At 49.2% G+C, this 9,781-nt stretch overlaps 1 long non-coding RNA gene across 2 annotated transcripts; it reads right to left on the minus strand.

Annotated features, from left to right (window-relative positions):
• Positions 1-792: 792 nt before the first annotated feature.
• On the minus strand, positions 793-6,269 carry LOC120395593. Of its 2 annotated transcripts, XR_005592714.1 has the most exons (4): positions 6,005-6,269; positions 3,613-3,761; positions 3,359-3,524; positions 793-3,125 (listed from the first exon to the last, which is right to left on the minus strand). It is a non-coding gene; the product is annotated as an uncharacterized LOC120395593 (long non-coding RNA). The 2 variants fall into 2 exon arrangements; XR_005592713.1 differs by lacking the exon at positions 793-3,125 and having other exon boundaries at positions 3,175-3,524.
• Positions 6,270-9,781: the final 3,512 nt, after the last annotated feature.

Genomic DNA, 9,781 nt, shown 5'->3' on the forward strand with positions numbered 1-9,781 from the left:
TCTCTGGAGTCTGATGCAGTGCAAGGCAGCAGATTGCCTGGTTAGATAGCACTGTTGCTCAGGCTGATCTGCAACTCTGCTGGGGTTGTGGAAATAGCTGACCCAAGCTCTGCTCAGTGATAGGCTGGTGCTGCATGCCTGAGGACTGACTTACTACGGCAGCTGAGTGAACAACCCTGGTTTGGCTGTGAGTTTGCTTCACAGTAGGAGAACCCAGTTCAAGCCTCCCCCCCGACTCCTACCCCTCAAGAAAGTGCGCTAACCACTGAGCTATGGACTATTTTGATGTGGGGCTTCCTCAGTCTCTCCTGTTGAAGCTATTCCACTTTGTATAAATAATTAGATCAGGGGGACTCGACTCTGGGTTTCCTACATCCTGAGTGAGTACCCTGCCCAGAGTCAGTCTGACACTCTCTCTAGCCCAATGCCTGTTTAAATATTTGTTCACAGCGGTACAAGGATCCAGAGAGAGAAATAGCCTGCTGCTTGGGCCCAGGCTTGCATGGAGTTTCCTGCACGCCACTGTCCCCTTCCCTCAGGGCATGCTGGGAACTGCAGCTGCCAGGGATCCTCTAGCTCCCTCCCACCCACAGCAGTGTCTTCTATGTGTGATCTGGACTCTGCTGGGTCCAGCAGCCCCTAGTGGTGGCCAGCCGCTCTGCAGCCCATTTCTGTCAGGGGGAAAGGAAATTCTGTGCGCATGTTAATTTCTGCAAAATTCTGCATTGCGCTGTTACACAGAATTCCCCCAGGAGTAACATTTTTTATCAGTGACCAGGAAGAAAAGAGAAGGTTACTCACCCTGCACAATTATTCAGGGATTATTGAACAGGGTTGTTCCTGTCGGTGCTCCAATTTACATAAGAACATAAGTTCTCTGCACTTGTAATCGCAGATTTTTAGTAATGGTACCTGGTTGGGCTGCACATGTGCTGTCCCCATCTCACGCTGCCTATGGCGGTTACAAAGCAATGTGCGACCAACCCTCCTCCCATCCATCAGTTCCTTCTCTATTGCAGAGTCTCTAGTATGAAAAGTCCAAAGTAGAAGGGAGGCAGGAGGGTACTGGAACACCCACAGGGACAAGCATCTCGAAGTACCTCAGTTACTGCAAAGGGTGAGTAACCTTCGTTTCTTCTTCAAGGTCTGTCCCAGAGGGTGCTCCACTTTAGGTGACACTAGAGCAGTGCCCCTCAGTGGAAGGGAAGGGCTCTTGAGTTGCAGTCATGGCAGATGATAAAACCGCAAGTCCCAGTATAGTGTCTGATGTCACGTACTGCTCTATGGTATTGTGCAGTGTGAATGTATAGGAAGAGACCCAGGTTGCTGCTCTGCAAATGTCCACAATGGGCACATTATTGAGGAAAGCTATCAGTGTAGAAAAAGCTCTGGTGGAGTGTGTGTGGGTCCCTGGTGAGGTTTGTATCTGTTGATGATGATAGCAAAAGTCAGTGCAGTCAGAGATCCATTTTGACAGCCTTTGTTTGGATATAGCATCTCCCTTAGATCATTCTGTGATGGAAAGAAATAACTTTGGTGACTTTCTGAAAGACTTTGTCCTTTCAATGTAAAGGCTAGCGGCCTTCAGACATCCAGGGTATGAAGCATTGCTTCTTGTTTGTTCCCATGAGGTTTTGGGAAGAATGATGGTAGATGGATGGGTGGATTCAAATAAAATGACAAAACTATTTTTAGGTAGGAACTTGGGGTGCAATCATAGGGTAACTTTGTTTTTGAAAAATATTGTGTATGGGGGATGTGCCAGGAGGGCCCCCAGTTCTTCCACTCATCGGACAGATAGCGAGAAATGTAGAAGTGAGTATGTTGCTAGTGGTTCAAAAAGGGGCCCTGTAAGGCATCGCAGCACCAGACTGAGGTCTCATGAAGGAATTGGGGCTTGTATTTCAGGCTAGAGGTTGTGAAGATTCTTGAGTAATGAAGATTCTTGCCCAGTAATGAGCAAGTGTTCAGAGAATGTGGAATCGGTCAGCACTACACATCGGCTGATACGGCAACTCATGGTGTTGCCACGCCTTTAGGTGGTCGAGGGACATCTACATAGATCACATCACCAGACATCGGCAATATCAGGAGGGATGAGTTGGAGAGCCGATGGTGTTTTGGTGCACCTGGTCTGGTAACTGTGGATAGCAAGGAGTGATAAGAGGAGTAGATTTCCTCTTCATCATCCTCATCCTCATCGCTGGATAAAGGAGGAGCTGATCTGGGTGGTGTAGTAACTTGGAATAGTACAAGTGAGCTGTAGTAAAGTCAGTACCAAGGAGTAGAGATGCCAGTGCCAAGGATACCAGATCTTTATGGCAGGGAAATTGCTGCAGTACTAAGAGCACTGATACCGGGGAGTGTGTTGTCAGTGGCACCAACGTCTTTACCGTAATTGTCGGTGCCGAGGGGCATGGGCTCTGAGCAGTGTAGGCAGAAGGTGGTGCGATAGACAAATGCTGTGGAGCTGCTTGGTGCCACATGTGTGAGCAGTTCCAGAAGTACCAAGGCAGGAATGGTGGGTTTCCCTTTAATGCCTTTTTCTGATCCAGTTTTTTGGCTTAGGGATTTTGGCTTGCATGGTACATGTGGTACTGGATGGTTCCGCTACCTCAGAGGTGGCCAGTATCGGTGCTCTTGGTACCAATGAGGTCTGACGGGTCAGGGAACATCTCTTTTTTGCAGATTCCCGAGGAGAGGAGGTTGGAGCCAGTTTCTTTGTCGCTTTTCTGGCAGATGCTCCTTCGTCTGACATGGTGGTGGGGATCCACTGTCAGATGCCACCCTTGTGTCTGGGTGTGGGGGAAGTCCGTGATCCCAGTGTGATGGGTTCCCCCAGGGGTGCCATTGGGGTACCATTGAGCCCCCCGACCCACCGACCTGGGCTCCCTCTTGCACTGTACTGCTGTGACAAGCTGAAAAGCCCTCTCCAGGCTCCATCCTGCACTTTCACCAGCATATATACAGGTAGGGACACTCAGCTGCAGTTCCTATGAAGGGGCTGGTCAAAGAGCCTGAATGTAAGACTCCAGCTAGGGTACCTCCAAACTCCTCAGGCATGCACTGTTGACTGGATTTTATACCTTGTTTCTATCAAGAAGTTTGTTTTACTTCAAAGAAAACTGATAAAGGGATGAGATGCAAAACAAGGAACAGGTTTATTAACAGGCAACAGTTATACAAGTAGGTAAAACAAGGTGAGTAACACAGGTAAAACACTAAGGACTCGCAATTGTAATAGGGAAAGGGATCAAATACAAACAGGCTTTGGCCATAACAGGATAAAGGCTTGAAGCCCTGACCCAAGTTTAAACCCAGATCAGGCCTAGCAAAAAACAAGGTGTTGCCTCTTTACCATCTCTTGCAGCTTGATGGACAGGTTACACCATCACAACTGGCTGAACTCCAGATCCAGATGTCACCAACAGGTACTGGAAGCAGGACCTCAGAACAGGTAGATGACCACTCTGTTCTCTTCTTAGTAGATCTTCTTTCCCTGTGCCATCATGGGTGGATGTGAGCTAAAGAATTAGGACAGAAGATGACAGGCTGTCTGTGCATGCAAGGTAAGTTACCCTCCCAAAACCCTAGTGTGGTACTATGGCCTACCTATCCATTGAATAGCAGCACTCACTACCTGACAGCAGCAGCACATGCTACCTCCAAAATGTGCAGTCCCTTCTCACTGGAGCAAAGGTGTTATATGCTGTCCTAGTTGCTGGGCAGACTAACAGTCAGGTGACCTGCCAGTGTTCCACCTTTGGATGAGAAAAGGTGCCAAACTAAAGGGGATGGGGAAGAAGGATGCCCAATATGGATTCCAAAGTTGTTGTTAATGGAAATCCAAGATGGTGTTTAGGGGTTAACAGTGAAAATCAAAGAAAATACCTCTACAGCACCCCCTCTGGAGTATAAACCCAAAATTATACCATCTTGCGCTGCAAAGGGAACTGTACAGTGCAAGCTCATAAAATTTGCCCCCTCCCTCAATGTGGAGAGGAATATACAACAGCTTTCTGCCCCAGAGTTATGATTCCCACGCACTGGTTTAGATAGAGCAAAAACAAATGTATTAACTACAAAAGGTAGATTTTAAGTGATTATAAGGGATAGCAAACAGATCAAAGCAGATTACCTAGCAAATAAACAAAAATGCAAAATAAGCTTGATATACTAAATAGATTGGATATGAATAGCAAATTCTCATCCTAAGGGATGATACAAGCAGGCTGCAGATTCTTAGGGTCAAGCTGCACTTGCTTACAGCTTGGAATCCCCAGGTGTTCCATTCACAGGCTAAAAATCTCATTAGCCTGGATCCAGCACTTCTCCCAGTTCAGTCTTTGTTCCTCAGGTGTTTCCAGGAATCTTCTTGGGCGGGGAGTCAGTGAAGAACCTCAGGTGAAGTCACTCCTCACCTTATATAACTTTTGCATATGGCAAGAACTCTGTTTCAAAGCTTAGTTCCCAGACTGGTCTGTGGAAAAATACTGACATCCCAAGATGGAGTCTAGAGACATGTGGTCATATCACGTGTCTTTGTAGCATCATAGCAGCCATTACTCAGATGCTGTCTGTGGCGTTCTCAGGAAGACTTCCCAGGTGGGAGATAAGCTTCTTCTGAGGCCTATTGTTTTACTAATGGCCCATTCCCCACTCCACTGTCTAGAATGAAAACATCTTGTCTAGTGGGTGTTATCCAGGTGTAACTACATGCAAAATACAACTACATAGTCAATATTCATAACTTCAGATACAAAAGTGATACGTGCATACAAATAGGATAATCATATTCAGCAAATCATAACCTTTCCAATGACATCTTACGTCTCTTATCTTGCATAAAATACACCATAACTATGTCATAATCATACTACTGTAAAAAAATATGGGTGCAGTGTCACACCCGGATTGGATGCCGGGCACAAACTTCTCCAACACATAGGTCCCTTGCTTTCTTGGCACAAGCCTTGAGATTGTGGTAGTGGGAGAACTTTTGTGGCATGTGTGTCTTGCCAAGGTAGAGGACACACTGAGTGCCCATCAGACACCAGGATCAAGGACAGGCAAGTGAGGCAATGTTTAAAACCTGGGAGGTCGGGCTTTCCCCTTCTAATAACATTTCTCCCATGATGGAGGGTAACTATACTATAATAAGGGATATCCTAATAACTGAAACTTAAATTTGCAAGTTAAGAGAATATTTTTTGGCTGCCCCCCACCACCCCATCCAACCCATCCTCTCATTCCTGGTGGCCCTCCCAAGATCCCTGCCCCATCCAACCACCCCTTCTCCCTGTCCCCTGACTCCCACCCCATCCAACCCCCTCCTTCCTGTCTGCGCCCCCAGGACCCTTGCCCCCATTCAATGCCCCCTGGTCCCCCTGACCACCACCCCTAACTCCCCTGCCCTCTATCCGCCTCCCCTGCTCTGTGCCCCCTTACCGCGCTGCCTGGAGCTGCCGCCACCACCACCACACAGCTCAGAGCACCAGGTCAGGCTGGGCTCTGCAGCTGTGCTGCCCCAGGAGCTCACAGCCCCGCTGCCCAGAGCATTGTGCTGGCGGGGCAGTGAGTGAGCTGAGGCTGCGGGGGCAGGAGGGACAGCGAGGGAGGGGCCACGGGCGAGCCTCCGGGGCCAGGAGCTCAGGGGCTGGGCAGGACAGTCCTGTGGCCATAGTTTGCCCACCTCTGTTCTATTACCTTTGTACTTGCCACTGGTGTGTCCAATTCTAGTGCCTGCATTTCAATAAGGATCAATTAAAGAGGGTTCAAAAGACAGCCACAAGAATTATTAAAGGCTTTATGGTGATAGACTCAAGGAGCTGAACCTATTTAGCTTAACAAAATAAAGTTAAGGGGTGACTTGATTACAGTCTATAAGTACTATGGCAGAGCTCCTCTCCACCTCCATAGATTCTGCGCTTCCTCTTAGCGGCAGGCTGGGGGGATTCCTCTCTCCCTGGGAATTTCCTCATGCCCCTGGGTTTACTGTCCCCACCTCATCAGAGCAGGGTTTCCTCCCATCCTCCCTGAAAGGGGAACCTCTTAGTCTCCAGTAGCTCCTGTGTTCGTAGTGGCGGCAGGCCAGATGCCCACTTCAGTCTTTGCCCTCTGGCAGGGTCTCTTCCCCCAAACCTCTGGGGCCCAGAAGGGCTGTACACTCTGTTGGGTGGGGTTTCTCCTGCTCTTCACCTCTGTACCTGTGAGGTCTCCCTCCTGGCATTTGTCAATGTCTGCACGATCCAGCTCTCCAGTAACACACCTGCTCCCCACAACTCCTATATCTGACTGGAGGGGAGGCTTTTATCAGGTTCTGGCAGGCCCATGATTGGTCCCAGGTGTCCTAATTAACCTGGAGTAACCCCTGTTCAATTACCAGGGGGAAAGGGTGCTAATAGAGCTGTCTTCCACACCACTCTCTTGTGGGTGTAGAGTGTGCTACTGCTAGGCCCAGGGCTCTTGCTGCCTCAGCTTCTCCTTTGGGCCAGACCCACACCCCCCACTTTGCCGGATGATGGACTCCAGGTTGCTGCTGCTGCTCCTTGGTGGCGGGCCTGGTGGCCTGCTCCCTGGAGGGTGAGTGAGGGCCCCTGTCTGTACTGTTGCTGCTGCCACCACCGGAGGGGTCCCTCCTGCCTGGTTGCTGGAATGCCTGCAGATGCTGTTGTCTCTGCTGCTTGGGAGCCTGATGGTGCCTTGAGGAGGAAGGAGGAGACCTCTGTTTCTGGGGGAGCACACAGGAACCCTGCAGGACACCGTGGACAAGGCCTCCTGAAGGACTGAGTAACTTTTCAACTTTGCTCTTGTGGTAGGGGTATCAACTGTTGTGGTGGGAAGGCAGGGGGTGTGCCGTGGAGACTGCCCCCTGGTCTATTTGTCCCCCCTCACCCCACCACCACCGCTGCCCCCTCCATCACCCCTACTTACCCTCTGCCTCCATTCCTCGCACCTGGACTCAGCTGCTTGTCTCACCTCTGATACCAGTCAGCTCTGTGTTCTTGGGGAACCAGGGTGCAGTGTCCAGCCTGACTCATGAAAGACACCCCCCCACCCTCTAGCCTCTGCTTAAACCAAAACCCATCAGAGGAAAAAAACTTGCAGAGAGCAGTGAAGTGTGTTGGGAGACACACCTAGACCCCTCCTGACAAGGGTGACAAGATTAAGACGTCTCCGTCAGCATACAAAATGGAGAGCAGAGACAACTCCCCTAGCCTCATCTGCATGAGAGATGGGACAGGGAGACATCTCAATTTGCATACAGAATGGAGAACAGAGAGCCACACTGAACTCTGGGACCAGAAAAAGCGGAGAAGCACTGCATCATGGGGGATCTCTGCTCCAGATACTAATGAACCTACGCCTGCACACACCCAGCTCAGCAATTATCAGACCAATTCTAGAAATGAATCCTTGATTGATATCCAAAATACTGAAGCAGCCTAGTTGCATTGTGAGCTCCCTGGAAGAAAACACCACCCATAGCCAGGAGTGATCAGTCCAGGGCCAGCTCCAGGCACCAGCGCACCAAGTAGGTGCCTGGGGCGGCCAACGGAAAGAGGCGGCACATCTTGGAGGGAAGGACATGACACTGAATTACCACTGAAGAATGAAGCAGCGGTGGTAAAACTGCCACCGAAGAGCCACCGATCATGGCTTTTTTTTTTTTTTTTTTTTGATGCTTGGGGTGGCAAAAACGCTGGAGCCGGCCCTGGTCTAGCCTAAAGAAAATCCTGGAGTCATCAACTTACCTATAAACAAATCTAGTGTTCTCCCTTGAACCATTGTATTTTCTCTACAAAAATCCCTACTCACCCTCCAGTCAGTGTTCTGATGCTTAGACCCAAACTATGCATTAGTTCCACTGGGACTCCATAGTCTCCTGATTGATCATGCTGGGGACTCTGCCTGTCTCCAGTTCTCAGGACCCTGAGCTACCACCATCACCTGGGAACCCCGACCAGTTCAAGCTTCAAGGAATGGTGAGATCCCCTTCTCTTTCTCTCTCTCTCTCTGTTTTCCTTTCTACCTTAGGTATTAACCTTTAATAATGTATGCTATGTTGGTTTAGCCCTCCTTGTGTAGTTATCACTATTATTCAATAAATAAGTTTTATGGTTAAGTTGGTTGTTGCTCTCTCTCTTGCTGAACTTTACTCTTTTGTGTTTTTAGCTTCCCTCATTCACTCTACAGCAACACTTCTCAGCTTGACAGTGCTTATTGACCGGGTCCGCGGTCCACGTGTGTGTGTGTGTGTGTGTGTGTGTGTGTTTTCCTCTGGTCTGGGGCTGGAGGAACCCAGCCCTAGGGAACCTAGCTCCCGCAGGATAGCTCCATTGGGAAGGGACTTGCAGAAGGAAGTAGAACTCCATATGAAAACACAAGTGATACAAGCAGTACATTGATAGAATTACAGAACTCCCCCCTCCCCGAAGAGTAACCCGAATAAATTAGCATACCCCAAAGTAACGGGCAAATCTGGTAAGACCTCTTTCTAACATCTGGGACTATTGCAGCAGCCAGCACTGACTGAATTTTGCAGGTGCACGTGCCCTCCTTCCCCTGCTGCTTCTGGCTCATGGACTTTCCCACCTTCTGCCTTGTCCACCAGCCTCCTTGCAGCAGTTTGCCCCCTTCCCACCTGCCCCGCCCATCCCTTGGTACCCCTTGCCCTGGCCCTCCTAGCTGCTTCTGGTTGTTTGCCTGCCCTGCCCTCAGCTCTTGGGAGTTTTGCTTGTTTGCTTGCCCCGCCCCAGTCCTTGGGTGATTGTTAGATTGCCTGCCCTGCCTTAACCCTTGCAGCTAGTCCCTTTGGTTTGCCTGTCCTGGCCCTGCTGTTTCCAGCCTGTTCCTTTTCCCTTTGGCCTCCAGTGCCCTCCCCCACCCCCCGCCCATTAGCCCCTTGCTTCAGGCACCCAACCCCTCCCCCTCCAAAGCACTTGAGCCTCTTTCCCGTTTTTAGAGTAGCAGCCATGTTAGTCTGTATCAGCAAAAAGAACAGAGGCACTTGTGGCACCTTAGAGACTAACAAATTCATTTGAGCTTTTTTCTCGTTTTTGTTGAACTCACTGGGAATGTGGCTGCACAAGCAGCTGCCCAGGGACATGACTTCGCCCTGCAGCCCAGCCCAACCACCTGCCCCTGAGTAGTCCTTGGAGCCCCTCCTCACCCCAGTTTTGTGCCCTCAAGCCTGAGTGGTCTGCATAGCTCCAGCCCAGCTTCGCTTTAGCCCCCATGGTCCATTGGAAGGAGTCTGGTGGTCTGGATTTGACCTGCAGTCTGCCTATTAACCACCCTTGAACTGGTAATTATTTTGAAGAAGGTATGTGATCTGTTATATACAGCAGGTCAGACTACATTAACAGACTTCTGGCCTTAGAATCTATGAATCTAGCCAACATCATTTTGGTTATAGCTAGTTTGGAACAGGCAAACTGTGTGAATCAGTTTTTATTTTTAATTATTATTATTAGTAGTAACTAACTTTTCTTCTCCTACCCTGTTAGTTTCCTTTCTTCCTGGTCACTCACCAAATTGTGTCCTCTCAAAACTTTCCCTGTGCTTTCTTTTTTCTCCATAATAATACATTATGAATGTTAATTACTGCAATCATAAATGAACACAAGCCATTTCCAGAACATGGTCGTAACCACTATATTTAACAGAATATATTCCTCAACATGCTAAATGTGTAGTGTGGGGGGGGTGTAAAAACATCTTCAATACGTAGATGTGTGGTGCCAATCAGCATAGCAACAGGGTGCTATGCTAGTTCTTA

This window comes from Mauremys reevesii, linkage group 1 (assembly GCF_016161935.1).
Source record: "Mauremys reevesii isolate NIE-2019 linkage group 1, ASM1616193v1, whole genome shotgun sequence".
NCBI lineage: Eukaryota > Metazoa > Chordata > Testudines > Geoemydidae > Mauremys > Mauremys reevesii.